Source organism: Peromyscus maniculatus, chromosome 3 (genome assembly GCF_049852395.1).
Source record: "Peromyscus maniculatus bairdii isolate BWxNUB_F1_BW_parent chromosome 3, HU_Pman_BW_mat_3.1, whole genome shotgun sequence".
Lineage (NCBI taxonomy): Eukaryota > Metazoa > Chordata > Mammalia > Rodentia > Cricetidae > Peromyscus > Peromyscus maniculatus.
Window position 1 is genome coordinate 92,607,023 of NC_134854.1, and position 26,500 is coordinate 92,633,522.

Below are 26,500 nucleotides of genomic sequence, written 5' to 3' on the forward strand. Positions count from 1 at the left end.
ACATTCTCAAGGACCTCCTGAACCTCCATCAATGCCAATATCCCAGGCTGCCACAGCTGAAGACCATCACTGCAGACTTTGGTTGAGACAGAAAGTTTCCAAAGCGTCCTCACCAAAGACTTCCCAGTGGGACCCTGCAGCAGCATTTCTGCCCAAACAAGTGTTTCCTGCCTAGTGAGATGTCTGCTTAACTTTCATATTAGCATGATACTATAAGGAATGTTTGTGTGGATAAAGCATATTAAAAAGACATATCTTGTGTGGACGTACTAACTGAGGATGTCCCATAGGCCCATGCTTTCCCCAATACTGGATCCAAATGAGTCCTAAATCCAATGTTTGGCTTCTTTATAGAGAGAGAGAGAGATTAATGATGTGGAGACATGCAGAGAGTGCACCCTATCACCTTGGAGACAGACTGAAGTAACACAGCAGCATGTCAAGGAAGATTAAGGACTGCCTGGAGCAACCAAAGGCTGGGAAAGAGGTATGAAATGGCTTCTCCCTCAAAGTAGCCAGAGGAAACCAACCCAACCAATACCTTTTTGCTTAAGACTTGTAACCTTCAGAACTGTGAGAGGATAACTTCCTATTGTTTTAAGCCCCAGTGTTTGGCTCCTTGTTAGGGTAGAGCTAGGAAACCAGTACAATGCAGACAGCCAAAAGGCTAACTTAGCTTTCAAGGACCTTCCTTCTAAATTTATGAGTTGGCCCACAGGTGTTCATCTGCCCAAAGATGGCTGTGTCAAATTTGGAAAGCTCAAGTCAACATGAATTAAAGATCAAATACACAAGAACTGCTTCTCTTGGTAAGTAACATACATGCCTTCTACTCTAAAATAGTGTGGAGTCAGCCTTCAACAATGTCATGTACTGCCTGTATAAGTTCTTTACCTTGCATGGGATTCGATTTCTTTCATATATGATGCATATAATGATGGCAATCACTGGAAAGGCAAGAAGTTGTGAAGATTAAAAGGAGCAGTGTAGAGCTGGACACACCGCAGGCCTCATACTCAAAGCCCAGTGAAGCTGGCCAGTGAATGAGCACATTTGCTTTCAGTGATGTGCAGGAGGGACTATGTCTTTGACACCAAATCCCATGAGTCTCGTGGTAGACACAGGAGGGAAAAGATGCAACAGAGAAAGAAAAGAAAGGAAGGCGAATTAAAGATGGAAGACAAGAAAAAGATGGGAGAAAACAAAACAATAATCCCCAAGCTCAGGAGGCAGAGGCAAGCAGGTCTCTGCGAATTCCAGGCCACTCTGGTCTACAGAGTGAATTCCAGGCCAGCCAGAGCTACATTATGAATGAGAGGAGGAAGAAGAAGGAAGGAAAAGGAGGAGATCTGTTAAGGAAAACTAGGAAGGCCCTGCCATGACACTCCCCACCCATAGCAAGGAGGGTGTCCCATCTGCAGGTCAGAGAGATTCTTAGCACACTGTGGGGCTTGCCTGTTAATGAGAGAGAAGAGGCAGGCCCACACTCATGGTGCAGAGCGGGGTGTCAATTACTGGATAGTAAATAAGCCTAGACCTCTTAAGCGCAGTGTATAGATTATACTGAGACAAAAAGATAGTAGGTAAAAATTAGAACTTCTTGATAGTAGGCAATGGAGTTTAGTGTCACAGATTGGGACGAGAGCTAAGCCACCACCTCCTGAAGTCATCCACATTCCTCCAGCCCAGTCCTGGTTCCCTCAGGTGTGTGATTGCCCCCTCCACACCTGTCAGCAAGACAAAGAGCTGCATCAGGGATCTTGAAGTTCCTTTCCAGCTTTAATGTCTACATCTCAGAGTGGGATCCTCTGTGACTTCGAATGAGTGGTAGCTTTCCATTTGTAACTTTTTTGTCTATAAATGAAAGAATTTTGAAGTGGAAAAGGGTGCATGAGCCCCCCAGCACTAATGAGGAGCTATGAACAACTGATGACTTCTAGGGGACGGAGAGTTCAACTTCTGCTGGGTCCAGCATATTCCAGTGGATGACCTCACACCCAGGAGTACACAGACAGCAGAAACTGGAGTCAGTGGGTCATTTTAAAAATAAAAAGGGGTGTGAAGTTGGGGCTTAGAAAAGTAGGGGTAGATTTGGAAGGAGTTAGTGAAGGAAATGCAGGAAATTCTCAAAGAATTAATTAAAACTTTTCTTTTTAAAAGAGAGAATTTCCAGGGTCAACTATGCTTCCTAAAATTTGCTTCTGGAGAAGTTAACAAGTCAAATAAATCATTGTGGAGAAAAGGTAAATGGAGAGGGGACAAGTGGGAGAGGGAGGGAAGGAAATTAAGAAAGAGGTGGAGGGAGCTGGAGGAGGAGGAAGGGGAGGTAAAGATGATTGATGCTGGGTAGGAAAGGAAACAGGAAGAAGGGGAAGCCAAGATGGACACGTGTTTGTGATTTGCACTTAGTCATGGCAAATTTATTGATGAGTCTAAGACTTAACTCTTCTCTTGTGTCAACCCAGCAACATCTTGTTCTTTCTTACAACCAGGCCCCCAGTAAACTAGTGTCTATGCCAGGCCCTTTTATCTTCTCATAGAAGTGCTGTTTTTACTGGGTACCCTTGTGAAGAAAGGGAAGTCCATACTGAGATGTGCTACAGTATTTTTAACACCAAAGTTTGAAGAGTTTGTACAATATAAGTATAATTAATAAATGCTATGGTACAATTTACATTTTAATTACATGTCAAAATGATAACTTTATGGATGTATTAGGTTAAATCAATATAGTCATAAGCTTAATTTCACAGGCTTATTTTTATAATGGGGATATTAGAAATTATTAAATTTTATATATGTCTTATATTCTATTTCTATCAGATAGTGCTCTCTAGATAATACTAAACTACAAATTGCACCCTCAAAAGTGATCCCAAGTTGTTTGTTTGTTTGTTTGTTGGGTTTTTTTATTGTTTTGCTTTTTGTTTTTTTGTTTTGTTTTGTTTTGTTTTTTGGGGTTTTTTTTTTGTTTGGTTGGTTGGTTGTTTGGTTGGTTGTTTTATTTTTGGAGACAGGGTTTGAAGCTCTGGCTGTCATGGAACTCACTATGTAGACCAGGCTGGACTTGAATTCACAGAGATCCACCTACCTCTGCCTCCTGAGTGCTGGGATTAAAGGTGTGTGCCACTATGCCTGGCTAGTGATCCCAAGTTTTAACAAAAGGTTTCTAGACTTGATATGAAGCGTGAAGAACTAAGGTAGAGTTTGCCTGAACACTCTATACCTTACCAGATATTAAATAAACATTAACAGAAGGATCCAGTCCAAGCTAAAGGCACAGCCCAATGATAATGTTTGCCAAGCATGCATAGGCTCCAGGTTCAATCTCCAGTGCTGTTCAGGTTTGGGGGCAATAGATGAGAAACTGGCAAAGGTTTGCCTCAGATTCTCTAACTACTGAAAGTAGTTTGTGGCTTCCAGAAATTCATTCTTTTTTCCCACTCTATCTCATGCTAGTCAATTACTCTATAGAAAATATCTTCAATGCTTTTGCTTGCAATTGTGATCAAAGTAGTTATGAAAATATAAGTCATAATTATATCACTGTCCCAGAACATAAATTCACTAAGACTCAAATATAAGTGGACCTCATAAACACTGATATGTTGACATGATATGACACATAATACAGGAGACTCAGAGAAGACTCCCATATGCCCTTCCTGATGCTGCTAATAGTGGAGAATACAAAGTCATGTGAGAAATGATCCATAGTTCCTGCCATTAATGTTCTTATAATCCAGCAAACAGCCAAGCCATATATAGGGAAATTGAACAAATCCTATCAAATTTGGGGGAACTGTAAACTTAAGGACCTGATTTCCAGTTTATGCTTTCATTCAACAAACGTCCATTAAATATCCAAAATACACCAGGTTCTATCTCAGATGTTGACGAATAGCAATGGAAAGCCCTAAGGTATACCTGTGGCTGATGTGTGCACAGCTCATGACTACAGGGATGAAAGGCAGGTCAAGCAGACCCTCCAGAATCACAAAAAGAATTAATTTGACTTCAAATGAGTGAGGGTTGTTTAGCTTCAAATTTAAAAATGGGGGTGGGGGAGACCTGGGAATAAAGCTTAGTGATAGGGAGTACTGGTGGTGGGGGGAGAATAAATTTCGCATGACATATTTTATCTGGCTTCATCTGGGCACTCTGCTGACAAATTCTCAAGAACGGATGCCGGGCGGTGGTGGCGCATGCCTTTAATCCCAGCACTCGGGAGGCAGAGGCAGGGGGATCTCTGTGAGTTCGAGGCCAGCCTGGGCTACCAAGTGAGTCCCAGGAAAGGTGCAAAGCTACACAGAGAAACCCTGTCTTGGAAAAAAAAAAAAAACAAGAATGGATGTGGGCAGGAGTCCAAACAAGACATGGCGCTACTTAGGAACTCAGACTGACAGAACACACCAACAGGGCATCTGTTGAGATTCAAGGGTGAACTGGGATTCTTCAGCTTGTAATTAGAAGGACCCAGTTGTCTTAACTAGAAATCTGATGCCAATAGAAGGCACAGGTTTGGGCAAAAAAGCCAAGACTCTCTAGAATTTATTTTGTGCATACTGTGAAGTAAGACTCAAGGTTCCTTCTTTTCCATATGGATATGCACTATCTGCTTAGAAAGACTTCCCTCCTCCATGGGATTGATTTGAGTTATTTTGTGAAACTCGACTGATCATATAAGTTGACCCTACATCTAAGTTTCCTATTCAAACTCCATTGAAATAATTGACTGTCCTGATGCCAGGAGATAGCGTCTTGATTGCTGAGGCCTTAGGAGATCTTTCTCAAACATGCTGATTCTGAGACAATTATTGGATAACCAAGCAGAGATGTCAGGTGGACAGCTGAATGCTATGTCCAGAGTCAGGACAAAGAGGCAAATCCTGGAAACAGAGATGCCATCATGATCAGCTGGAGAGCATGGCTAGAGAAATCCAAGCCCTGATCTGGGAGGCATTCCAGTATTAGCAAGCTGGCAAAATGAGGAAAGACCAGAAAAAGAAGGCAGAAAGGAGAGACTGAGACTGAGAGACACTCGGAAGATGGAGATACACTAGAATCCAGGATAGTCCAGGGAAAATGTTACAAAGGGGATCAGTATTTCAGCTGCATTGATGGAAGATGACAGGTCACGAAGATTAGGATAGAGATAGCCTGACAGATTCAGCGATGTGAGGATCACTGGAAAACTAAAAGAGGGAAGTTCTACAGAAGGCAAGGGCAAGGATTTGATCAAAAGGGATTCAAGAGAAAATGAAAGGGAGAAGATCTGACACAGAATGCATGGAAAAGTATTTCCAGGAAAGAAGTAGAAAATGGAGGGAGAGAATGAGGCCGTAACTAGGGAAAGAATAGAAAGAGAAAGGTATCTACAGAAAATATATGTGGCCGGGCGGCGGTGGCACACACCTTTAATCCCAGCACTCAGGAGGCAGAGGCAGGCGGATCTCTGTGAGTTTGAGGCCAGCCTGGGCTACAGAGTGAGTTCCAGGAGAGGTGCCAAAGCTACAGAGAGAAACCCTGCCTCTAAAAACCAAAAAAGGAAGAAAGAAAATATATGTGAAATTCAGGGAAATGGCAACATTGCTGATGCTGACAAGAAGGATCCAGCAGAGGTGAAAAATGCAGTGCAGCATAAAAGGAGCAACTTCTGGAACAATGTCCCCAGCCAGGTGAGACAGCAGGCGACACAGGTGGAAGTGTCCCCCTTGAGTGGGCACAGACAGCTCACCACCACAGCAAGGGAGAAGGCAGTGTGCCAGATAGAGCTGCGGAGAGGCCTGTGACCTCGGTAAACACGTATTGCTCAGATGCTGTAGCTGCAGGCATTGGAGAAGACCATGCAGATTGGTGTAAGCCACTCAAGGTTGTAGGCAAGATGTAGCTAAGAGAAGAGAGTAGGGGAAGGAGAGAGCTCTTCCTAAAGAATGTCCTTGCTACCTGTCATGTGCCTTGCCTTGGCTCTTCCTGATGTCTTCTTCCCTGAAAGATTCCTTACAGACACACCCCAACACATTGTCTTTGCACCCTAAGAAACCTCATTCCTCGCGTTGCTCCCCGCAGGTGCCACGCTCCTGCCCCTTCCCATTCCTCTTGTTCCTTGTCCGCGTGCCCTCACTCTTCTCTCCCAGCATCTGCCTCCTCCCCCCTCCTTGCTCTGTCCTTCCATCTGCCTGCACTGTTTCAAGATCGGGTCGTCCTTATCATGTCTCCTGTGTGACTGAGTATCTCATGGAAGGTTCCACCTCCCAAATCTGGATGGGCCTTTTTGTGTTCCTGGAGCTCTGAGACTCTCTGCATAGACTCAGAAAGGAAATGACAGAAGAGGGGTAACGCAGTAGGGAAGGCTGACTGGCATTGTCCCCTGCATGGCACCTTAAGGTTTGATACCCCACACTCAGGCGCTCTTAGCTGTGGCTCACAGATGAAGAAGCCAGTGCTAGAGTTCTCATATTTGAGTATTACAGAGCTAATAAAGAATAAAGCTTAAGGCTTAGAACATTAGTTTGTAAGCTCAAATGGATAACAAATAATGATTCTCACTCTCTGTCAGCCATCTACATAAATTCATAAGCTTTGATTCCACCATGGGTTCAAGAGCAAATGAGAAGTGGCCCCCGACCTAAGACAAAGCTGTAAAACATTGATGACCAAATTGAAAACCAGCAGAGAGACCTTCTACCCTGAGGTGGCTCCACAGACGCCAACTTGTAACAGTTTTGCTCTGCTAACAGGAACGGATACAGTGTCCCAACTCATGCCATCTTCAAGAAGCCCCTGAAGCAACTTGCATCATTCCCTTTATAAAAAGATAGGGAGGCTAAGATTCAGAAGGAATAAATGTCATGTCTAAGATTATACAATCAGTTAAGTCCAACTTGGCCTGATGGAGAGGCCCAATTCAAAACTAATGCTGTTCCTTCACTGGTTCTTGGATACAATTGCTGATTCCAGAAACAAAGGATCAGTCAACATCCCAGTGGAAAAACTTAGAAATCAAATGACTCATTTAACAAACGAGGAAATGAAAAGATGGAGACGGAATGATAGACTCAGGGTAGTTGTACACTCCTATAATCCCAATGCTAGAAAAACTAAGGCAAGAAGTCCTCAAGCTCAAACCAGCTTAGGCTACATACAGAAACTGTCCCCAAAAAAATTACTAACTGCTTAATTAATAGGAGATTGAATGATAAGATCTGGCTACTAAGACACAGACTTGAGATTCAAAGCCAGTGTTTTCTACCTGCTATGTTTTTAAATTGCAATAAGGATCTAAGTGTGGACATAGAATGAGAACATTCTATTGATCTCTACAACAACTGAGAGTGTTAGATTCCTTTAGGAAAGTACTATTAGCCAACAGCTTCCACTTTGATACAGTACTGAGGACCCTCACATATCTCCCCACCCATCCCCCCACCCCAGACTAGTTATTGAGTTTCATGGTGACTGGTCTGAGAATATTAAAAAAAGCAATGCTGCCTTTGGAGGGAGTGTCCCATGGACCAAGATAGCAGCTGCCATAGCAACCGTCATACTGCTTTGATCAAGAAGACCCTTTGAGGAACTGAAAACAGAACCTTAGGCACATCTGCTGCTTTCACTCCCATCCTCCACTGAGAGATTGGGTGGTGCACTCCACACCCTTGCAAGTTTCCAAAGCCTCACACACCTGCCCCCCACCCCAGCACCTGGCCAAGGCTGTATCCAGCACTGGGATGGAAATGATACCAACCTCCATCTTGTTTGATATTACTCTATCTCAAGTTCCAGACTGGTCTCCCAGTCCTAATGTTTTTTCACTGTCAAAGCTCAGCTTGGAATAACCAGCGCCCTTGAACAGTTCTGATACAGTCACTGGGCCCATATACAATGTAAGACATGTGAAAAAGATGTTTCATGAGGCCCAGACAGGTTCTGAAAGTACCTGAGAGCAGCAAGAAATAGTTGTGCTAAATAGTTTGGCCATCTCAAGGCTGAGAGACTTGAAAAGATAGAGATTACTCTACCAGCATTTCAGGATAGATGTCAGCAAATTCCCCACAACAGAAGTATTCTCTTCTTACTGTATCCCTTTCCATCCATGCATATGGCCATCCTCATATCCATTCACCCAGATGTTGGTTCCTACTCAATTCAAGCTAGGTCATCTGTCCTTCACAAAGAAAGCCTAGCATCCAGAAGAGAAAATTGTGTGTTTGGATATGTAAGTAGTCACTTTTATTCATTTTGTGGATTTTGTTTTTTGTTTTGGTTTGGTTTGGTTTGGTTTGGTTTTGGTTTTTCAAGACAAGGTTTCTCTGTGTAGCCCTGGCTGTCCTGAAACTAGCCCTGTAGATCAGGCTGGCCTCAAAAATCACAGAAATCCATCTGCTTCTGCCTCCCAAATTCTGGGATTAAAGGCATGCACCACCACCACCTGGCTTGTGGATGGTTTTTGAGGAAGAGTCTCACTATGAAGCCTAGGTTGGCCTCAAACCCATAATTCTCCCACCTAATGTGGTTACAGATATATACAACCATGCTGGACTTCATTCCAATCATTGGTGTCTCTATGCACCTGCCTCTGGGTTGTGTTCTGCAAACAATATAGTCAACAAAAAGAAATCCAGCATCAAGGAGCTCCCAGCCTACAGCAGAAGCAATCATCAATCAGAAGTTGCAACATGGGTGAGTTATCTAGACGACTCTGCAGAAGCAAGCTTCAAGAAGGGCAGGTAACACATGTTGAAGGTCAGAGACGGTGTATGCCCTCACCCACATGCTAAATGCGAGCCAAGCTGGGAACTACCTGGCACCGAGGGTGTCCTCACAGATCATTCCAATGTTTCGGCCCTCTGATTAGAAATGGGTCATGTGGGAGTCCATCAATCACAAATGTATTTGCTCTTCCTTTGTCTTTAGTTCTCCAGCTATATTAAAGCAGTATCTATAAAGTCTCTACCTCATGTCACCATGAGCTGTCAATGAAGTACTACATATAATCTGCTTAGTATAGGACATGGTGTAGCACATGAGCTCAAACCTTTGATAGTCTCTTTTTTATTGATCCGTTTGTTTGATGATGTGATTCTGTTGCTGTTGCTGTGCTTATTTGGTTTTTGAGACAAAGCCTCCTTCTGTATAGCCCTGGCTGACCTGAAACTCACTATGAAGAACAAGGTAGCCTCAAATTTGCAGTGATCCTCTTGCCTCCACCTCCCAGTGTTTACATTGGAGGCATGTGGCCTGTATATGGTTCATATTCTTAGTTATTTTTCCTTTGGGGGGCGTTGAGATGAGGTTTCTCTGTGTAGCTCTGGATGTCCTGGAACTCACTTTGTAGACCAGGCTGGCCTCGAACTCACAGAGATCCACCTGCCCCTGCCTCCCAAGTGCTGAAATTAAAGGTATGTGCCACCATCACCAAGCTTACATTCTTAATTATTTGTTTGTTTATTTGTTTGTTTGTTTGTTTGTTTGTTTCAAGACAGGGTTTCTCTGTGTAGTTCCGGTGCCTGTCCTGGATCTCGCTCTGTAGACCATGCTGGCCTCGAACTCAAAGAGATCCGCCTGGCTCTGCCTCCCAAGTGCTGGGATTAAAGGTGTATGCCACCACCACCCAGCTTATATCCTTAATTATTAACAGTTTCTTTGGGTCTATAGCTAAGCTCAGTAGATATTCTCCCTGCAGTAATCCCACAAGGAATCCTCCAACTTAGACTGAAATATTTGTTTCTTCCAATATGCAATAACACACTTACCAATTTAACAGGAAACAGCGATTTTAAAAAATCTCACAATTGGGAAGATAGAAAAAATGAGGCATGAGGTGAAGAGATTGTTTGCAAATCCTGTGTCTGACCCCCAGGCTTAGGAATCTTGGTCGACTCCACATAATTTCCCCCATCCACACCATCCAGTGCCATAAAGGAGCTTAGGAAATGTTGCAGGCTTAAGGTACAACATGCATTTCCCAAAAGACTAATACTGAAGAAAAAAGAAATGTGCTTTCTAATCATGAGTATAGAGTTTCAAGAAATCCATCCATCCAGCTGTTTTTCTCACCAGAACCATGAGTTGAGGGTGTGTTCTTTACCCTTGTGGGAACAGAGACCCTGCTCACTAAAATATCACAAACGCCTGTTGGCCTACAACCAACCAAGACCTGCCTTCCTACTCACTCAGTTCACAGTCAGGGCATGATGGTGTGTTTACTGATATTCTTTAGTGCCTAAGAATTTTTGTGGGGGGAGTTCATTATGCAGTAATTTTTTAAGGGAACAAACTACATTGTAGATAGAAAAGAATGAAGAGAGAGAGAGAGAGAGAGAGAGAGAGAGAGAGAGAGAGAAAGGAAGGGAGAGAGGAAGGAAGGAAGGAAGGAAGGAAGGAGGGAGGGAGGGAGGGAGGGAGGGAGGGAGGGAGGGAGGGAAGGAAGGAAGGAAGGAAGGAAGGAAGGAAGGAAGGAAGGAAGAAGGGGAGAGAGGAAGGAAGGAAGAAGGGGAGAGAGGAAGGAAGGAAGAAAGAAAGGAAGGAAAAGAGAAGAAAAGAAAAGAAAAGGAAAGGAAAGAAAAGAAAAGAAAAGAAAAGAAAAGAAAAGAAAAGAAAAGAAAAGAAAAAAGAAGCCACCTTGAGGAATTAAGACATATTTGACACAGAAGTTATGAGAGATTATAACATTTTACCCCCACAGGCATCCCTGAATTGTTTTGTCTATAGATGTGACTTCACATTAGAATCAAAGGAAGATTGGGGGGATGGTCAAGGACCAGGAGGAAGTGGCAAGCCCAGCCTTTCTGGTGCTAGAGCTCGCCCCACACTCAGCACTCACCCTCTTTCCACTGGGAGCCTGTCTCCAGACAAAAACTCAAATGAATCGCCTGGGAAGGAGGAAGAGAAGGCCTCTAACCTACTCCTACTCAGTTCACAATGTTCTCTCACAGACTTAAGAGTCCACATACAGGTTCCCATTACATAATTTCTTTGTCAACCACCAAAAACAATCATCTAGACATGAGGAAATTCTGGACTGAGGTTCACCACCCAAACACTAAATTTGACACAATTGACAAATTTCTCTACAATTGTCCAGTCTCTTCCTCTTCCTCTCCCTGTCCCTCCCCTACCCACCCACAACCGTGTGTGTGTGTGTGTGTGTGTGTGTGTGTGTGTGTGTGTGTGTGTGTGTGTGTGTGTTCTGGTTTAGTTTTTGTTTATTTGACTTTATTGAGACAGGATTTCACGATGTACCAAAGCTGGCCTCAATTTCACAATCCTCCTGCCTCAACTTCCTGAGTGCTAGGATTACAGATGTGTGTGCCACCATCTCCAATCTTTTTTTCTTTCTTTATGAAGAAAATTGAGAATACTCCATGGGTGTGGGTAAGGGTATTCATGAAGTATTTTATTTAACAAATTGATGATTATGCTTTAGTTCTGGAATATGCACAATTAAAGGAAAATTTTAAATGATTATTTGGAAAAGATTAAAAAGAACAGGGAAAAAGATACTAGAGGTGGAAATAATGAAGAAAAAAGGAGACCAGTGGGAGGTTACAATGACTGAAGAGCTTGGCTGTGTGTATCTGGGAATGAGGCTGTGTGTTGCAATGCTTATCACCTGGTCTGCCACCCCATATACCAGGATCCATTGTTAAATGACATCCTTTTGGAGACTCCAATGGTGGCGTTAACTAAAGCATCTCAAACCAATATGGAAAGATTCCCTCGGATTATTGCAAGAAGGATATGACCCACTGTAGCCAAAAGGCTGGAAAAGCTCATGCTTCATAGACCTGCAATGGTTTGTCTTAGAATTACATCTATCTGTCCGTCCTTCATCTTATGCATCCCTTTAGGGTTGGAAATGTTGAACACACAGACAGAATCTAAGGATAATTAGTTTAAAAGTATCAAAGTCCTAGAACTGTAGAAGCAAAATATGCATGTGTGAAAAATGGCGGTGCCCAAGCCCACTTCTGCCACCTCAGCTCACGGACATGCAAGCGTAAATACACGCTTTTGTCCATACTGCCTGTCGCTCTGCTGCTGGCTCTCTCCACTCTCAACCTCACTGTGGTTTTCTAACACACTGTTCTTCGGAAATACAGTGAGCCCTAATTATCACATAAGAAAACGGAAAGCATTTCTTCTTTCCAGTCCTGTATCCTGTTGCAATAGACATTAGGTGACATTAAACAAACTCCTAACGTGTGTGTCACTGACCTACAGTTTGACAGTGGCAAATAACATTGTCACCATGTTGTCAGATACCAGATACACGTAACAGGACTATAGAGAAATGACTCAGCATTTAAGGGGTGCACCGCTCATCCAGAGGACTTGAGTTTGCTTCCCTCTTTCATGCAATGCCCCCAAATAATGAGGCAAAACGGCTTCACTATAACACCATCAAATCTGTTAACTTCAAAACTCCTATGAGATTTTATCTTCAGGCATGTCTGAACAATGAAAGCTTGTTCTGCTTCCATCTGACCTGAAGAAACTTCCTTTTACCTAGAGCATCTGTAATGAAAATCTCCTATTACTATCCACCCCACGCTCACCCTCTCCTTGATTTTTCCATGTCAGAGAATTTATTAAATACCACCTATCGCATATGTATTTGACTTGTGCAGGTTCCAAGTATTTCCTTTTAAAATGCAAAGCTGCTGGGCCCAGTAGCACAAACTTGAAATCCCAGCTACTTGGGAAGCTGAGGCAGGAGGATCTCACATTTAAGACTTGTCAGGGCTGCAGTGCAAGTGTAAGGCTAGCCTGGTCAAGTGAATGAAACCTGTCTCAAAATTAAAAATATATATATTTGAAAGGCTGGGGATATAGTTTCATGGCAGAGTACTTGCCTAGCATGTATAAGGCCCTAGATTTAATCCCAAGTACTACAAAACAACAATGTACATAATAATAAATTTTATATTACAAACTTTTATAAATATATTTCATAAACTCCCAAGGGACAGAATCCATTAAGCAGGAACTGACACTGTTCCCTTGAAAACTGTGCACCAAAGCATGTAATGTAATTGTAATTGTAATCATAGAGGACTCATAGAAGATCATTCTTGATTTCCACACTTCCGCTTATAATTTATCTACCACTCACTGGAAACCTGAACTAGGACTTTTCACTCCTTGAAGCTTACATCATTTTACAGCTGTTACAGAGCTTTGGACAAAGCATGGCGCCTGGGTCAGACAAGCACCTGCTGAATAAATGAATAGATGAGCAAAAGAGTTGTTGATGGCTATGGGCTGTTGATGTTTGTCAGGGTTTATTGAGTTGTTTTTCTGTACGCATGGGTGTATTTACTTGTTTTCTGGGTACGTTGACTGACAGAGTGTGACATTATTACCCTCTGTTTACAGGTGAAGGAGCAGAACCATCTAGAGACTCGCTCGAGTGGAAGTCGCCTCTCACACCTGCCTTGTGAGGTCAGTTCTTCTGTACACACAATCAATCTCCTGGATCAATGTCACCAGCCTCTGAAGAGTTCTGCTGCACCAGCAATCCACTCTGTGTGTCATAGCTGTGCATTGTTACTTAATGCTCCAGGGACAGCACACTGCACCTTCCGGAACCAGGCAGCTAGAAATTATTTTTCACTTCTGACTCTGGATAATCCAATCCTATTCCACAACCCAACCCTCCACCCAGTACCATGGCCACACTCCCCACCCCTGAGTGCACGTGGTCATTTGCTGTTAGAGTCAAGAGGGCAACACTACACTGGGGTTGAGTGATTTGGTCCCATGTAAGAGTTCATTAAGTTGGCGAACAGGGGTGTGTGTGTGTGTGTGTGTGTGTGTGTGTGTGTGTGTGTGTGTGCATCTCCAGAAAAATTTCATAGACAACATCATTTAATTATAAAAATAAATCTTTTTTAAAGCTTTTCAACATTTATTGCAATATATACATATATAAATACGATCTGTAACATTCCAGATTTATTAAAAATTGACTACTGTTCACTTGAGTTACAATTGTGACTACTGTTCACTTGAGTTACAACTGTTTTATAGGCACAAGAACGAGTCCAGGATAGAGCTCATGTGTGATGGTACACACCTTACAGCACGGCCTGGCTTACCCGGCCTTGTTAGCAGCTAACGTTAAAACAAGATTAAAAACTAGGGCTCTGGACTTTCTATCTTGTTTATTTCCTTCACTCTTAACCTAACTTAAGCCAGGAGGCTTTGAGAAGCTGTCAGTGGCATGAGAATGTCCATGAGCTTCCCCTCAATGACAGAAAGGCCAGAGCATGTCAGCCATCCAGTTTAACTTCTAATTCGGGCAGGAATGTGATCACTACACTGACTGGCACAAACACTCATGGATTTAGGGGATGAGTGCTTTGAACAAGTTTCCCTGGGTTGGTTTGGGTTAAACTGATGTGACTTGAATCAAGCCAACAGCTAGAAAGAAGGCTGACAAATGTCACAGTGGTGCTGTGTGTCCTCAGGTTCCTAGAACCCAGCTGTTCGAGTCCCAGAAGGGGAAGCCCTATGAAAGCATGGGGTAAAAAGAAAGCACCGCTGGCTACAGCGTCAAGGGCTGCGAGGAATCAGCGCATTGCTAAAAAGCCAAACTTCCTAAGTTTCTAAGTTCCTCTGAGAATAGTCTCCATCTGTCAAGAAAGATGTGGGGATGAGGAGACGGCCCAGTGGTTAAAGCGCTTGCCACGTATGCATGCATGAAGTCCTGAGTTCAGATCCCCAGAACTCACGCAGAACCGGACACAGCCCTGCAGCACACATCTGTAATTGCAGCACTCCAACAGCGACATGGGAGGTGGAAAGAAAAGAACCCCCCAGAAGTACACAGGCCGTCCAGCCTCCTGTATGTAATGGCAAACAGGAGACCCTCTGTCAAAGGGAAGAGGAGGACCAGGGCCCAAGGCTGTCCTCTGACTTCCACATAAAGTAACATGTGTCCGAACTCACATCCAAATACACAATTATACATCTAGAAAACACACACACACACACACACACACACACACACACACACACACACACACGCGCGCGTGCTTCAAAATGAAGGTGTAAATCTTCTCCCTTCTGTCTACTTGGTAAGCTGAGAGCTGCCGTACTGCCTTTTCTTCTTCTTACTTTCTTCTAAAGGATTTATAGCTCTATTGGAACTGACTGGCTCTTAGAAGAACTGGGCATTTTCCCAAAGGGACAGTAGGACAGGCCCCTCAACCCTGACATCAGAGCCCCCAGAGCCTCCCTTCCTTTGTACTCAGTACTGGGTTTACAACCAGGATTATAGAGAATCTGGGAAAGCAGGGCCACAGCAAGACAAGCAGGAGAGAGTCCCATCGCCCACTGTGTGTGTTGCATCCCACACTCTTTAAGAAAACCATCCATCCAAGGCTAAGACAATGAAAACCAAGAAGGGAGTTCTGAGATGGATGGAGCCCTCCAGCGGGGACTGCTTGATCATTCAACCCAGTCATTATTTAATTAAAAAAAATGTCAATTATTAAAGAGAAAGTCTTTCAAATCCACCTATAAATTTCTAACCATAGTATCTATTACTGTCAGTTCTCACATTGTGTTCTTTTCTGATATTTATCTGTATATTCTACCCATAGCCCCTGGATCAGCCACAAAATTACAATTTCATGTTCAACTCTGTGCACACAGAGCACTTGTTTCTACCAAGGCATCACACTGGTCACTTTGAACGCTGTGTTTTTCTCATTCTAACAGTCCATAGTTGACTTTGTCTTTTCTCTGTTGTTACAGCTCATAGCTGTGGTCTCGACTTTTCCTAGAATGATCAGCTATGCTGGCTCTCCACAGTCTCCATCACTGTGAGAATTCACCTGCTCTGCCTGGGGTATGTTTTATCCAATCCATCCATTGCTCATTTGCTAACACTCTATGTTGTAAATGTTTCACCTATATTCCTTTGGTCTCATGAAAACATTGCTAGCCGGTTTGATAATGGGCTCGAAGTGAAGCCCAATAGGAGAGATGGCTGGCATATCCAAGGCCCTGAACATGATCCCCACCACCACAACAATAAACAAACCAATAAATAAAACTGAAATCGGAGGTCTTATCTTAAACATTTTCTAACCTCAGAGTTAATAACTAGCTAGTGCTCATAGCAGAGGAAATGGAGCTAACCATTTGACCCAGAGTAACCATTTTCTTGATGCTTAGCCGACACTTGCTAAACAGTACTGTGTTTTTCCTCTCATTAAATTCCCACCCAGTATTGTTAGTAGATCCTGATCCTCGCTGTCTTCTTTGTAAAGCAGTAACAATCCCCTTTTCTTAGGGTCATTGTAGAAATTAGTAAACTTTAACAAATACTAACTTTCCACAGTACAATATCTCAGGATGTTGAGCTTCTGAGAAGAATCTTAAATGTTTAAGCTAAAAAGTAAGAACAGCTGTTATGGAAACATCCATCCCAAATTTTAAAATGAACCAGATCTCATTTTCTGTGACTCTAAACATACACATGAGCACTTAATCAAGCTTCTGAGTGTATCTAACCATTTTAGATATACTGACTGTGACATTTAGTTTACCCTGACTACAACAGGGTGAATGTGGTGTCAAAATGGTGAGACAAAGGATTGTAAGTATCAAAAAACATCGTTATCCCCAGCTATCTTTGCCAGAACAGCATGGCTGGGCGAATCCAACAAGACAAAGAGAATTCCCAAGTCAGAGTCCTAATCAGAAATGCAAGCATAGGAAATCAAAGGTAGGGTGGGTGGGACCTAACACCACCAAGAGCAGGTGCTGTTCCACAAACAGAGAAACTAGAGACGTTAACTGAGAAATGAAAGATCTCACAGAAGCCAGGACAACGCCACAAGGAAGGGACAGATCATCATTTCATTCATCTGAACATGGTAAGGAAGCCAGGGGGTTTCCACCATGCCACATCACACACAAGAAAGCTTCTATTTTAAGATCCCGGCCCTGCACCTGCACAGGGCAGATGGCCTTCACAAAAGAAGAAATGAAAGCAGTCTTTTCTCACTGCCAGGCTGGCATGAAGGTTCAGGACACAGGCTGGCTGAGTGATGATGGAACCAAGTTTTCTACCATGCAGGCCATGAAGATGGAGAATCTTTGGCCTTAAGATCTCCAGCTTTTCTCTCCTCTAGCTTGTCCCCCAACACCAAAGGGATAAACAAGGCAAAGTCAGAGGGAAGAACTGTTAGTATCCTGGCTCGTGTGTAGTCCCAATGCTTGCTGATTGAGCAGGAAGAATGGGAAATTAAAGAGGGTAGAGCACTGCCATTGGCCAGAAGTGAGGGGCCTAGGGCTCTGTTCCCCCTGCTCAGCAGCCATGGAAAAGGAAAAGGCAGGGAACCATCTTAACCATCATGTCTTCAGTATAATAACAATACCACAGTGGAAAAATGGCAAACCAGGAAGCCAGCAAACCTGGTTATAACCTTAGCTCTCCCTCAACCTAGCTGACTAGTCTTGACCCAATTGCTAACATTACCTGTACCTGTTTCCCCACTTGTAATGTTTTAAGATAATAACAAAGCACACCTCTGAACGTGATTATAACTATAGTGATAGAACAGTGCCTAGGGTGGGATGGAGGGGAAGGTAAATGTTTCTGCTATTTTCTATATTATTTATTTGTTCACACACACACACACACACACACACACACACATCTGATCATGCCTCAGCATACATGTGAAGGTCAAAGGACAGCTTGGGGGAGTCAGTTCTCTCATTCTACCATGTAAATTCTGGGGCCTGAACTCAGGTTGTCAGGCTTGGCGGCAAGTGCCTTCACTCACGAAGTCATTTTGCAGGCCTCTCTTCTTATTGTTCTAAATTCGTGTAAACACCACTAAACGAGCTCCAACGCTCAGAGGAGAGGCTTCACTATTCTGTGTCTTCACGCCGGAGCACAAACAATTATCCCATCTGTAGTGTCTCACCAGTGACACAAAGACCAGGCTGCACTGTCTTCCTCCCTCTGAGAATCTGCCAATCAAATCGGAAGGATTTTTCAAAGTTTAGCTTAAATCATGCCTTAGACCACCTTTCTCCGTCAAAACCTGATGAAGACTTACTGTGCACAATTTTTTTTTTAATTTGCAAACTCAATTCCTTTAGCAAAAAATCAATCAATCAATCCAAAGGGCTAGGGAGATGACTCAGTGTGTCATCTGTACATCATGCTATACAAGCATGAAGAGAAGTTCAAACCCCCAGCGCTCACATGAAAATGATGAAATCAAACATCTCGATCCAAGGGCTGAAGAGGTACCAACTCAGTGTCTAAAGGTACTTGCTGCTCTTGCAGAGGACCCAGGTTAATATCCCAGCACCCATAGCTGGTGGCTCACAATCACTTGTAACTCTGCAGGAGCTGACATGCTCTTGTGCCCTCTGAAAGAATCCATACACACATGGTATAAACATATACACAGATGCACACATATACACATAATTGTTTTTCATCTCAATTCAGAGCTTGGGATACAGCTCAGCAAGTAGAGTGCTTGTCTTGTACATTGATCCCCAGATCCCATATAAAAACAGCCAGGAACAGTGAGTGACACACACTTGGAATCCCAGGTCTGGAAAGGCTAGATTCCTGGGAATCACCGGCTAGCCAGACTGGCCTGCTTGGTTATCGCCAAACCCATGAAAGTACTTGTCTCAAAACCATAAAGGTGAATGGCACCTGAGGTTGTCCTCTGGTGTCCACACGTATGTACATACATACATACATGTACATACACTCACTTGCACCTGCACACACACATGTACATACACAAAAAAAACCTCAATGCAGAGATAAGAAAATGTCCAGAGTTTCCTAAATAACCTCAGAAATTTCCACATTTGTTGCCTTACTTAAGGAATGAGAGTTTAGATTAAAATTAATAATTTTTTAATGATCATGACTAAAGTAAAATAAAAACAGTATCTATAGTTTCCTCTCATTGACTTTTTCCCTTAATAATTCATAAATCACAAGAAAGCACTATTAAAAAAGCTAGTAGATTAAGACTATTTCATGAAATGTTAAATAAACCTTCTACATATCCACACCTCTGCATGTGTGAGAGTTTATTAACTTCTACACAGCATCTCCCAATGCCACTAAGACAAATGAAGAGGCAATGGAGATGCGGGAAAGACAGAGGAGTTAAGTGGTATTTGTTTGTTTGCTTTTTTTGTTTGTTGGTTTGTTAGTTTTGGGTTGTTTTCTTTCTTTCTTGTTTGTTTTTAATTAATTAATATTCTTATTTGTATTTGTATTTCTTAGTTTTATTATTTCTTTTTAAGTTTTCCTTGCGGGGGGGAGGGGGTATGCCACAAGGGTGAAGGGTGGATATGGAGAGACTGGGAGATGGGTGGGATTGGAATTTCCAAAAAAATCAATTTAAAAAAATTTGTTCAAAAAAAAGAGTTTATTAACTACAAAGGGATCCATAATTTTTTTTTCAATAATTGAGTAGAGCCGAAATTTATTATAAGCCACAGTTGTCCTAGGGACCTCCATACTATATATATAGCCTCTATGGTTCTATGGGCTGTGGTCTGATTGTTCTTTATTTCATATCTAGAATCCACTTATGAGTGAGTACATACCATGACTGTCTTTCTGGGTTTGGGTTACCTCACTCAGGATGATTTTTTCTAGTTCCATCCATTTGCCTGCAAATTTCATGCTTTCATTGTTTTTCTCTGCTGAGTAGTACTCCATTGTGTATATGTACCACATTTTTTTCATCCATTCTTCTGTTGATGCGCATCTAGGTTGTTTCCAGGTTCTGGCTATTACAAACAACGCTGCTATGAACATAGCTGAGGGCTCCATAATTTAAGGAGCTCCCAGTTATGACTGACACTTGCTGGGTCTGTGCAGTCCTAGAGAACAGACTGGAGCCCATAGTTGACTCTGCTTTATTCACAATCCTGAACAACTCACTAGCCCCAGTTTGCCTGTCTGTAACATGAGGCAATTGGTTGGATTGGATGACTTGTCTCTTCATGGCTAACAAGCTGCTGTCTGTGCATGGCAATGTGAAGAATTTTCATGATTCTTTCTTTGAGCATAATGTGGAAACAATCATCTTAACATGAAAAGGGGCCATGCAGTATTCTCTTTGAAGCTGGTTTTTTTTTTTCCTTTATTAAGAAATTTTTTTTATTCATTTTACATACCAACCACAGATTCCCCTCTCATCGCTCCTCCGCTGTCCCCCAGGCTTCTCCCACAACCCACCCTTCATCCTCTCCTCCAAAAAGATAAGGCCTCCCATGGGGAGTCAGCAAAGCCTGGTACATTCAGTTGAAGCAAGCCCAAGGCCCTCTCCCCTGCACCAAGGCTGTACAAGGTGTCCCACCATAGGTAATGGACTCCAAAAAGCCAGCTCATGCACCAGGGATAGAGTCTGATCCCATTGCCAGGGGTCCTCTTAAACAGACCAAGCGACACAACTGTCTCCCTTATGCAGAGGGCCTAGTCCAATCCCATGCAGGCTCTACAGCTGTTGGTCTAAAGTTCATGAGTTCCCACTAGCTTGGTTTGGTTGTCTCTATAGGTTTCCCCATCATGATCTTGATGCCCCTTGCTCATAGAATCCCTCTTCTCTCTCTTCGACTGGACTCCTGGAGCTCGGCCTGGTGCTTGGCTGTGGATCTCTGCATCTGTTTCCATTCATTACTGAGGGAAGGCTCTATGATGACAGGGTATTCACCAGTCTGATTGCCAGGTTAAGCCAGCTCAGGCACCCTCTCCACTATTGCTGGTAGTCTAAGCTGGGGTCATCCTTGTGGATTCCTGGGGATTTTCCTAGCACCAGGTTTCTCCCTATCCCCATGATGTCTCCCTCAAGATCTCTTTCATTGCTATGGAAGCTGATTTTTAATATGAAAAGAGGCCATGCAGTATTCCCTCCGGATCTGATTTTTCAAGTTTTACCAGATGAAAAGGCACTTAGAGAAATACATCTCTAAGAAAGAGAACTGACAAAGAGGAGTTAAAATGGCAAATGACCAGAGTCTGTGATGCAGCTTGACCCCTCAGTGCTCCTGGCCTCCACAAATTGGGAGGAATATCCAAACCAAATCACACCTAGATTCCCAGACATCTCTAGAACAAGAGTAGGAGATGGTCCTGATTATTTAAATAAAGCAGTTGTTAGGAAACATACAATAAGTCTAGAAGTGCCTGAATATCCTGGTTGGAGTGTCAACAATTGGATAAAATTGCCAAAACAATTGGTCTATTTTTCTTTGTCTGTGCTGTGGGTACTGACATGGACACTTGGATGTTTTAAAATAGCTCAGTGGTAGAAATAAATTTTTTTAAACAAATGACTGGATTTGGCACTTGTTCCTAGTTCTGGTTCCTCCCCAATATGGCACTGGGTCATGTTCTTCATCTAAAAGCACCTGCCTACAGTTTGTACAACATTGAGTAATGGTCACAAAAACAGCTCTTTGCAACCTTCTGAAAAATGTTCAGAGCAATGGTGAGGATTAATTTCATGGGAAGCAACATGGTGGGCCTTTCCATGTGTGATGGGCCATGGCCTGCTCTCCTTACGAACTCCATGTTGAATCTGTATTTCCTTATCGCTGTATAATTAGAACAGCAGGTCCAGCTTGCCCCAGCTCCCTCTTTCTGTACAGACACCTGCAATCACAGAAACAGAAAGTCAGAGTTTCTACTTTACAAATGGAAAAAAAGCCTTACAGAATCGTGATTTCAAGTACGAACTCAGTCCATATGTGAGGCCTGGAGCTAAATTGGTCATTTTTGCAATTCTCAGTAAGAAAACATCTGTAGAATTCAGTACCTGGAACTCAGCGTTCACAGTAAACATCAACACACATGCAAATTCATCTGTATCCTACTTCACCTTCTTCTTTTTTTTTTTTTTGAAAAGAGATACAGATGTGTAAAAATAAACTGCAAAATAATCTTCACATGGTTGGAAAATAACTCATGAAATATTTAATTGGTGCTACAAATCATCCTAATGTTTTGAAAGATAATTAGGTTAGCACATATCAAAAGTCACCAAAATTTCATCCCCTTTAACTCAGTAAGTTCAAGAAATCTAAACATTGAACATTAAAAAGCAGGGGAAATAGCTTCATGTTCCAACTCTTATCTGGCATGCTCCCAACTTCAGGTCCAATCCCTAACATCAAAGAAATATTAATAATAAAATAAAGTAAACATAAGTAGAAAGCTAAGTGACCAACAAAAGGAGAAATGGCCAAGAAAATATGGAAAATTACCTCAATGAACTTGCTATCATGTAAAAGGAAGCATCCAAGGCCTATGTAACAATATAGACAGCTACATGTTAATGAGATATGTGTAACATTGAATTCTATTACAATCAGCCCTATGTAAAAAAAATGCACATATTTAGAAATAAGGATTAGAAACAGAACTCAGACAAAATGTTGAGCATGTGCTGTATTAAAGGCAAGTGGTAAAGTGTCTTCCTTCAAAATGCTTGTTTACTGCAGCAATGTTCACAGTGGCCAAGCTATGGCTCAACTTAGATGCCCATCAATGAATAAATGGACAAAGAAAATATAGCATGTGTACTCAATGAGGATTTTTTTCATTACATTGTGTGTGAGAGTGTGTGTGTGTGTGTGTGTGTGTGTGTGTGTGTGTGTGTGTGTGTGTGTGTGTGATCTCTGGAGGTCAGAGGATAACTTGCAGGAGTTGATTCTCTCCTATCACGTAGCTCCCAGGATCCAACTCAAGTCCTCAGGCTTGGTGACAAGTACCTTAACCCACTGACCCACCTCACCACCCCCCTCCAGTGGAATTTTACTCAGCCATAAAGAGCTAAATTACGGTATTTGTAGGAAAATATGTGGAACTAGAAATCATTATGTTAAGCAAAATAAGTCATATTAGGACAAATACCGTGTGTTTTCTCTCACAGGAGGAATCTCAGTATTTTTTTAAAGGTATGAGTGTAGAAGGAGAACCATTTGGAAAGAGTAAGGGGGCAGAGGAAGGTTAAAGAAGACAAGAACAAGAAGTGGGTGACTTGATCCAAGCATGTTACATACACATATAAAAACAGAATGAAAGTTGGTGTTTTATACACTTAGTATACACTAATAACTTCTTGATGTTGAACACTGTTTTATAGTAAGGAATACCCAGAACTAGAAGAAGCAGAAACACTTGCCACTGTTCACAGTGTAAACACAGCTTCAACCTCTCTTGTCTTCTTTTCAGAGATGAGCCAAGGCCTCTGGTACTGGGCCCTCTGTGGATCATCTCACAGCATGGAGAGCCTGCTCCTGTCCCTGGAGTAGAAAGCTGCTCTTAACCAAAAATGCCCGCTAACAGCTCCCTAACAGCTGGGATTAACGATCAGAAAGGTAAGATCTCACTGCCTACAGCAAACAGAATCACCAATTACTCTTTGTTGTCAAGTGATGTATAAGCTATAAAAATAGGTTAAGCCATTCTGAGACTGTGCCCTGCTTCCACAACTGTCTAGGTAGAATAAATTAATGAGGGTATGTCTGGGGAGAGGTGCATGTTTTAATCAAGCCATTTCTCTCCAACTCCCACATATATGCATCTACTTGTACCCTTGAGTACTTCCAAAACATGTTAAAGAAAAGAAACTAAAGATGAATACATGTTCTTACTGATTCACCTGCTGGAAATTTCATTTAATTTTTGAATACTGCATTGGCAAAATATTCCAACAGTACAAAGAAGTGGCCATGGAAAATGATCCTCTCTACTACCCTGTCCCCCAGGCTACAACACTTTTAATAAAGCATCTTAGCTCTAACAGAGAGCTTCTTAAAGTCAGGTCAAGACCAACAGCCAGTGAGTCAGAGAAGGAACTGGGTTTTAAAAGAGGGGAGCTGTGTGAGCTGCCCTTGAACAGCAGAAAGTCTCTCTTGAATTATCAGCATCAGAGCTTCAGAACCAGGTGACTCACACCTTCAACCTGCTCTACAGAGTGAAACCCTGTCTCAGAAACACACAGCAAAAAATGACTTTTAGAACTCCTTTAGAATTATCCTTACTTATAAAATTGCCACTTTAGAGAGATAATTATTTTAAGTACAGAAAATTATTCAGAAAAAAAAATGTGTTCTAGAAAACAACACTGTGTTTAAGTAACTATTCGGGATCATTTCTCCATTTTCATTATTTATACTTACATACAAACTGGGGATGAGAAGTGATCTCGTGGGGTGCCAACAAAAGGGTACCCATGAATGGAATTCATAATCACTGAATGTTGCATACATGCAATCAGAAACACAATCAAGAGAACTCAGAGGAAAGGCTCCTCTCTTCTTGAAACTTTTAAATATATAGAACTTTACATGCAGACACATTATACAGCAGTTTATTTTATTATAGTATGTGCCCTCTGAGTTTTATTGCATGTAAACTATAGCTCAACAAAATGGAAATGCATTTTAAAATAAAACAAGAATTTATTCTTGGGAACCGATGTTTGGGCACTAGCCCAGAAATGCAAACCCCAGCTCTGCAAAATCCCAAGAATTGCCAGTGTCAGCCTCTGCCAACAGTGGCAGCCAGGATAATACTTGTTCATCGACAGTCTTCACACCTAATGAATCCAGGCTTGTTTTTAACAATTTGAATTACAAGCATACCTTTATTTTGTTTTGGTTTGGTTTGGGTTGGGTTTTTGTTTTTTTATTGAGGTTTTTTGTTGTTGTTTTGTTTGTTCATTTGTTTGTTTTTGCTATGGATAAAACTCAGGGCCTTGGGCATAGAAGGAAGACACACTCCACCACTCAGCTGTACGCTTAGGAAGCATCTTTCCATGGTACCAACTGAATGTTATTTAAAATTCTATTTTGCTAACACAAACTTTTTGTGTTTCAGCAAAACAATCTTTTCCTGTACATGGTTTTAATTCATTTTCTAAAGCACAAGCTTAACACTACAACAAACTTGAGGAAGAAAGTTGGTGGGGGCTGCAGAAATTAAGGCAGGCTTTCTCCATTGGGGAAAATGTACAGGGGAGGTGTGCTTGGAAAAGCCAAGCTATGAAGAGTTACAGAAGATTATCCTTCAATCTCCTTAACCTCCCTTGGATTTTCCAATAATTCCTCCCGTACAAACCCCACACACCAAGAGAGTGGCCTGTGAGGGGTGCACAGCCTGGGTGGGAGTCCAGGACGCAGCTCTTGCTCAGTTTCTGCACAGGCAGCAGGCTGGCAGCAATCACTGTGAGGGCCCTGGTGGCAGCCCGTGATGGACTGCAGCTGTGCTCAGATTTGAGCGAGCCCTGCTGTAGCTTCAGAATGGCCAGCGTTTGAAGTTTGATCCATTTTCCCCCAGGAAAACTTTCATGTTCCCTAAAAACAACCTCCTCTGACCCCTGATGACCTGTCAGTAGATGTCCATGGGAAAACCATTTGCCTGAAGGGCTTGTTGGGGTGACGGGGCTTCAGGCAGGCAGAACTGTACCCCAACCCAGCCAGCATATTCAGCTATGGGTGGCTTTAGGCACATAGGAGAACAAAGCTAAGGGCTTGGCAGTGAGCTGATGTAGCACACACTCAAAATTACAACACATCTTCACTGAGAGAAAATGTCCTCTGACCACTCCATAACATAACTCTAACTACACTTGCAGCTTTGCTGGTTAACAGCCCCGGCCGGCTGTTGTCCCAGAGTCAAATGGTAGAGAAACACTCGAAATGCAAACATATCGAGAGACCTAAGAGATTTGCTAGGGGGACACCACAGTGGGTTTTATGGGGCATGTATTATCCGGCGCTAGGAGCCCTAAGCACCTCAGTACAAGGCCCTTTAGGCCATGCATGACTAGTACAATGAGGCTCTCCGGTCGATGAGCACATGAGCATGCGCCGAACACCCCCAAAGGAACCAGGAAGAACCCATGAGTTCCGGTGGTGTTCAGCCTAGCTTTTTGAAGAACCATGGCAATAACTCCCAAAGAGGATGGATTGCTCTGAAATGAAGACAGAGATAATTAGCTTTAGGGACAGGGACTGATGAGGCCACACACGTCTCCCCAAGATCCCACTCACTCTGCTGTGGGCACAGAAATCCCTACCCAGCCTGTTCAGGAGGCCTTTGATGTGCTGGGCTGGAGCACCCCCTTCTGGCTTGAGGTACACAAAGCTCTGAGGCCACTGAATCCCTTGAAAGAGAGACTATCTAAAATGTCACCATTTAACTCTGTTACAGCCATCATTACATTGGCATTAACCTCTTTAAAATTTTATTTGGCATTTCTCATTCACACATTTCCCACACTTCCATTTTTAATGTTAATAATATTGTTTTAGGTTCTTCAAAGAAATCGGAAATAAGAGGCAGCTATCAACCCATCAGCAAAGATAACTACTCTTTTTTTTTAATCAAGAGATTTTCTATTCATTTTGCATATCAACCTCTGATTCCCCTGTCCTCCCTCCTCCCACCTCCCAGCCTTTTCCCCCCAACCCACTCCCC

General features: G+C 42.6%; 1 long non-coding RNA gene across 1 annotated transcript; it reads left to right on the forward strand.

The window, feature by feature from the left end:
- The first annotated feature begins 2,159 nt into the window (after positions 1-2,159).
- On the forward strand, positions 2,160-13,492 carry LOC143272384 (uncharacterized). Its single transcript, XR_013049898.1, has 3 exons — positions 2,160-2,243; positions 8,519-8,679; positions 13,378-13,492. It is a non-coding gene; the product is annotated as an uncharacterized LOC143272384 (long non-coding RNA).
- The last annotated feature ends 13,008 nt before the right edge of the window (positions 13,493-26,500 follow it).